Below are 6,749 nucleotides of genomic sequence, written 5' to 3'. Positions count from 1 at the left end.
ATGAAACCTAAATAATTATGTAACAACCAAAAATTTCCCTCAAATTACAACCGAAATATGGCATTAATCTGTTTATAAGCCCAGAGGAAAGAAGTGACCCCATCACCACTCTGTGGAATAAGACAAATTGGCTTTAAGTCGTGGGATGGGTTATGGTTGTGCATTTCCCACACCTTCATGGCCCCCTTAGACCTGCTCTGTGACTTCAGCAATTCCCATTAAGCCTTGACCATACCAGCTGGGCAGTGAAGTGTCCTTTGACTTTACGAGTTGGGCAGTGAAGCATTCCTTGACCATACCAGGAACTCTTGAATTGCACAGCTGGGAGCGGCACTGTTCACACACAGGACATCCATTTCCTGACCAAGGTGGAGAATGAGGGATAATCAACTATCCCCTGACAGCATTGGAACATTACTTAGCTGAATTGTAACCCAAGTGGGATGGTACCATTGTTACCGGACTTCTGAAAAACTTCAATAGTTACTGACTTGGGTTGTGGCCAGAATTATGGCCATATTGATTAAAGGCAGTCATTTTGTGACCCTATAAATAGGGGACCTAAGTGAGTCCCTTTGAACTCTGATGGATCGTAGTGGACTCTGATAGTACCATTGTCTGAGGGGGACGCCTCTCAGAGCCCACAAAATAACTCGAGACCACAAACTAACTCGCAAGTTTGTGATACTTGAAGGGCCATCACCGAAAGCTGGTGGGGTGTGGGCTGATACCCTCCACTCTTCCCTGATGGCTGATGCTGGAGTAGTTCACTGAACTCAAGGGGAAGTTTTAACAGGTACCTTATATATATATATATACATGCATACATAATATATATGTATATGTGTGTGTGTGTGTGTGTGTGTGTGTGTGTGTGTGTGTGCAGGTATAGTATCAATGTTGCTATCCTCTGTCTATAATTAAGTAGTTCTTGTGAGTGTAGTAGATCCTGTTGGATCACTTTATAAATACTAATCAATAATTATGCGCTGATAAGCCCTTTAGACATAAATTGTTGGTCAAATATGGGACTTAGATTGGACTTGGCTACATCTAGGATCTCTCAGAAGTTTAGAAAGCAAGGGGGTTCTCTTTGAACTTTGTGACTTAACAGAAGGGTCTCCCTTATCCTCTTGCACTCTTACCCTTTTGCATCCTCACTCTCAGTGTAAATCATTCTAAATTGATTCTAAACTGACTTTCCTTTGTATTCTTCTTTTCTGTAGTAAGTAACAGAGTGAATCTTGCAATTGAACTCTGTTAAGCCACATTTTCCCAAATTCATATTAAAACCTGCTTTTGCTAGTACCTTTGTTTAATGGCCTAAACTACTCATTCTCAAGAGTAGCATATGGGGAAAATGCTCTGTGGCACACTGGGCAGCACAACATCATCTTTCTCAACCATGCTCCTTTAAAAAGTCCGAACAGTGACTTCAAAATTTCTGGTGTACAAATAACCCGAGAAGGTTAGCAATAATAATATTGAGCAGAATGGTGCTCCCCAAGAAATCACCAATTTCATACAGTTGGATTGTTCTGCAGCAATATTAAAGGTTTCCAGGCAAACTGTGAACATGAAATATTACAGAAGCACAAAATTGATAATGTGCTTTCTGTTGGAATGGAAGAGGGGTTGTCATGCAGGTGTGCAACCTGTGTGTCCCACTTCAAGGGTCTGTTTTACCAAACAAAGCACATGCAGCCTTTCTCAACATTTTTTTTTACTCTCTCCAAATAACTTTAAACTGCTTGATCAATATTTCAAATGATGTGCACAATCACTCCTTCATCTTTGTGTGTGTGTGTGGACCTGGATGAAAGTTGGGTTTTTTAAACTGTAAATCAAAGAAAATGTTCTTGATTTAAACATTGCTTTTACTTAAGGGAGGCATGCCTTTTAAAAAGGTTAGACTGAGTTAGAAGTGAGCATTGCTTATTTCATACCTTTGTGGCAAAACTACACCTTCTGTTTGTTCTTTCTTCAATGGGTATTAAGCATTCATGTTTTGTATAGCTTCCCTCCCTCGCATACCACCCTCAAGGCATTTTTAATTTTTTTTAGACAGGAAGGGGAAGATACCATCCCTGTTGCTTAGGAAGCTGTAAAGACCAAAAGGCAATTTATTTATTCTTTCTTGTTCTACGGTTATTGTTCTAATAATTCATCAGAGGGTGTGATTACATTAATTACATTTTACTTTCGCTGAGTGTTTTATCTGAAAGAACAGCACAAGAATGCTAATCCCCAAAATTAGTCTTGTGCACCAATGATGTCACCAAAAAATAAAGATAATGAGATAACCCATCAGATTTTCTCAGGTATCTTCTACTCTAAAGGTGCATTTCAGGCACACTGGCTCCACATTCCCAAGGAGCAGTGCCAATCAGCTGATATTGGGTATCAGTGCTCAGCCTGTCATCAATGCTGGCCAGACTTCTTGTGCAAAGTCCCCTAGCTCATACTAAACATCTTTAACTGTATCCAAATTTTCTTGGAAAAACAATCAAAATGTAAATGCTTTATGTGGCTTCATGTGGGCAAAAATATTTTTTTTTTCACCAGGGCAACATGGAACATCTACTCCAGCAACAATCAACTGCATTTGCATAAGTGGCAGCAAGCAGAAAAGGTGTTGAGACCACAGAGACCCTCTCAGCCTTTATAGGAGCACCATAGGGCTGATCAGCCTCTGACTGGATCTGAGCCCTAAAGCCTTGGATCCTGACAAAAATTCCAAGCATAAGGAAACCCACTACACTTATGTTGCTCACTTGAGACAATTCATCACTATGCAAGATACAGAAAGCTACTTTAATTTTTTTAAACTCTCAATGTATTTAAGATACTGTTAAGATCTTGTAACCTTAAGTTACATTATAAATTTAAAAAAAAAATCTAAGGCAATAGCTTAATATTTTGAAGTTATCATTAAACAGTCTACAACTTTTAAACACAGTGTTTAAAATAAAAGCTACATAAGAACTGACATATCACTAATGTTTCCCTGAAAAATACTTATGACTCAAAGTTGTTTCAGACAAAATGTCATTGTGTAAGAAATAAATACACTGCATTTGTTAATACTAAGAAAACATTGTATTAGAAACACTATTTGTCCAAATGGCGCAGGCAGTGATATCGGAAAAGGAGAACTGCCAAAAGTCAGACAGAGGGGAAACCAGGGAGAAAGAAAGAAAACAGTGAGACAAGTTAAGAAAAAAATAAGGAATGAAATATGCCCCACAAAAATCCTGTTTCAAGGGCTGAGGTTCTCACATTTAGAATCACTGCTTCAAACCTGTGAGGAACAAGTGAGGCATATAAGAGGGGGCTGCAGCAGTTAGTTTCTGTCTGTCTAGCATATTATAATTTCACTTTTACAGAACTGTCAGGTTCCTCAGCTTCCTCTGTGTTGACCAATATACTTCCCTTCAGCTGAATCACGCAGTACAATCCCAATATGTCTTCTTTCCAAGGCTGTTTTCTGCAGCCAGTGCTTTTATGGGACTTAGATGAGGTTTTGGTGATTCATAGTACTTAAACTACTCAAGAGCACTTTTTCAATTGGAAAATTCACTTGAAGTAAATACATCATCAGCATGATTGTTCATGCATGAAAGAACTACAAGCAAAACAATGAGCACCATTTTTTAAAACCTACACTTAAGCCAAGAAAAACAGTTATCATGAAAGATATTAAAGGACCTTATTTTTCAGTTTCCATGAATCTCTCATGGAAAACATGGGTTATCCTTGTCCCTGCATCTCCTATTCTGAGAATTCCAAACTGCAAATGAAAAAAAAAATGTAATGTGCACATTGGTTTAGAGTTGTTAACACAATACATAGCAACACAAATTAGATTATCTACAAAAGATTAAGGTACTACTGATTAAGCCTTATTCTTCTACCCGTCTTTTCCAGGAATAAAAAAGCCTATAGGATCTAGGCATCAAATAATCTTATTATTCCCTACTTAACTTTCAGAAGGCTAAATATAAATAAAATGCAATTTACATCTTTTTATGATTAGTGGAAGATGCTCTGGTTTCTGCCAAGCATTGTGCATTTGAAGAATATTTCAGGTACTTAAATGAAAATGGACACCTGAATTTTTGACATTTATCCCAAGAAAAACATACTCTCCAGGGGTTATGTATGTTCATGTGCCTATGTGGTATTTTCACATTTGATTTGATAGTGGTACTTCCAAAATATTTCTACTCCTAATAGCATCAACACAATCTTTCACTCTTAGTCCCTTCTACAAGTGTTTATTTATTTATTCAATTAAATTATTTATATGATACATAGAAAGGTCTATCTGCAACTGTGTATGCTTTTGATATATAGGAAAATATAGTCAGACTAGTGAAAACAAGTATAAACCCAGAAATATGCATTAAATCAGAAAATAGTCACTGAAAAATAAATCAAAACCCATTGCCTGCTCTAGACAATCATTCTAGATATCCTGTTCAGGTTATCATTCAGATAACCTGAACTAACCAAAACTGTGAAGCCAATTTGGAGAAGGTGGCTTCAAATCTTAAGAGCATTCAAGAAAGGGGCTCACCAAGCCCCCAGTTCTGAGTGCATGAAATCCAGTCCTGGCTTTATGCTCTGTAACTAGTGGCAACTGGAGATGGGGCCATCAGATCTGAAGGTCAAAGGAATTAGGCGATTCCACAGGAAAATGATACAGTCCAGATGAGAGAGCTCCTTACCAAGATGAAAAGGAAAGGGTACAAGTTCATGTTGCCCTTTGTGTATAGTTTTGGGTTAGCTGGGTGTTTTTGGACATGGATGGAGACTCCTGCCATGGAAAGCTGAATTGTCTGGAGAGCTGCCAGCTACCTTACAGTTTGCTAATGGAATTCAGAGGATTAAACACCACCATCAGCAACTACAAACACCTCGTCTCCAAAAACACTGCTCTACCAAAGGCAGCAGGGCTGTGGCCTCAACTGTCTGTGATGGGCTGACAGACAACTCATAGCTGGAATAGCAAGCCTGGACATAGAAGAGGATCATGTGTCATGGGAATTAGAAGAACCAGCAGTGTAACAACACGTGGAGATGAGCAAGCCAGGGAGTGACAGCCAGAGGAAATGACCTAACTTCCACAGAATAGATGGAGCATTTTCACTGGTTTACTCCTCCAGCAACTTCGCTTGGTGAACTTGAACTGAGATATGGATATTTCTACTGAAGGTGATACAGATGTAGCCTGTGTACTCTCAGGCTCATCTATAAGCAGTCTGCTTGCATGGTTTCCTATTTGCTTCTATTACTGGGTAAAAAAAGTAATCGGAAGAATACGTCAAAGCTTACCTTCAAAGATGACTGTCACAGCTGCTTGGGCTTTAGTTTGCGACCTCTCTAAGCCACATACTCCATTTAGATCCTCTAAAACTGCTGTAGAAAATCATTCCCATAAATTGTACCTAAAGGCCCCTGCGAGGATGAATTCAGTCCTTCACCTCTACATCTGCTCTAATTTTCTACTCTCCATCCCCCTGATTTGGAGATCAATCATCTCACTGCTCCTGATATTACAGGTGCTAAGAAAAGTCAGAAAAAGCACATGTACTTAGTGTCTTTCTCCTAGTCCTAATATCTTGATAGTAACACTTCTTTTCACTCCTCTTCCTATTACAGGGCTCTTTTTGTGATGTTAGGATGCTTCCCAAGTTGTTTTTTTTCAAATAATGGAGATTTATGTGGCAATTCCTGTGGATGCTGTTAACCAAGATATCTTCTGTATTGTTTTTGTATAGCCAGGTTTTTGTAGGTGAGGCAGGCCATATGGGTGGCTTCTGTAAGAAGCTGCTAAAAGCTTCCCCCAGGTCCAACAAGCCAGCTTGCTCCAAAATGGACCTGCAGCTGGCAAAGGCTGAGCCCATCAGTGATAGTGGTAGCACACCTGGGACAACAGCACTAATTATAGACCCACAGAATGGTTTGGGTTGGAAGGGGTCTTAAGGACCATCTCCTTCCAATCTCTGCCCTGGGAAGGATGCCAGTCATTAGACCAGGCTACTCTGGGCAATAACACTTGACCAACCTGGCCTTGAACACTTTCAAGACACGGGCCATCCTCAACTTCTCTGGACAACCTATTTCAATGCTTCACTATTCTCTTTTTCTTCTTAACATCTAAACTAAACCAGCCTTCTATCAGTTTAAAACCATTGCCCTTCGTCCTGTCACTATCTGTCCATATAAAAAGTCCCTGTATCTCCTTTTTCTAAAGCCTCTTGAGGTACTGGATAGCCTCTGTGAAGTCTTCTCCAGGCTGAACAACCACAGCTCTCCCAAGTTTGCTCAGGTCAAGAAAGCATGGTGGGCGTGGGGGTGAGGAGGCAGGTAACCAGAGGGTAACCAGAGCCAGAGAGAGGAGTGAGAATATGTGCGAAAATTAGCTCTGCAGACACCAAGGTCAGTGCAGAAGAAAGGGGAGGAAGTGCTCCAGGCACCAGAGAGAGATTCCCCTGCAGCCCATGGTGCAGATTATGATGAGACACCTGTGTCCCTGCAGCCCATCGAGATCTGTGGTGGAGCAGAAATAAAGGATAGGAGCACCTACAGCCTGTGGAGGAACCTATGTTGGAGCAGGTGGATGCCTGAAGAAGGCTGTGACCCAGTGGGAAGCCTGCACTGGAACAGGTTTCTGCCAGGACTTGTGACCCTACTTCTTTCTCTGTAACGTATCAGAATCCTTCTTACTTGTCTGTAACTAAAAT

The sequence above is a fragment of the Parus major genome, chromosome 2 (assembly GCF_001522545.3).
Source record: "Parus major isolate Abel chromosome 2, Parus_major1.1, whole genome shotgun sequence".
Lineage (NCBI taxonomy): Eukaryota > Metazoa > Chordata > Aves > Passeriformes > Paridae > Parus > Parus major.
Note: the sequence above shows the minus strand (reverse complement) of the source record.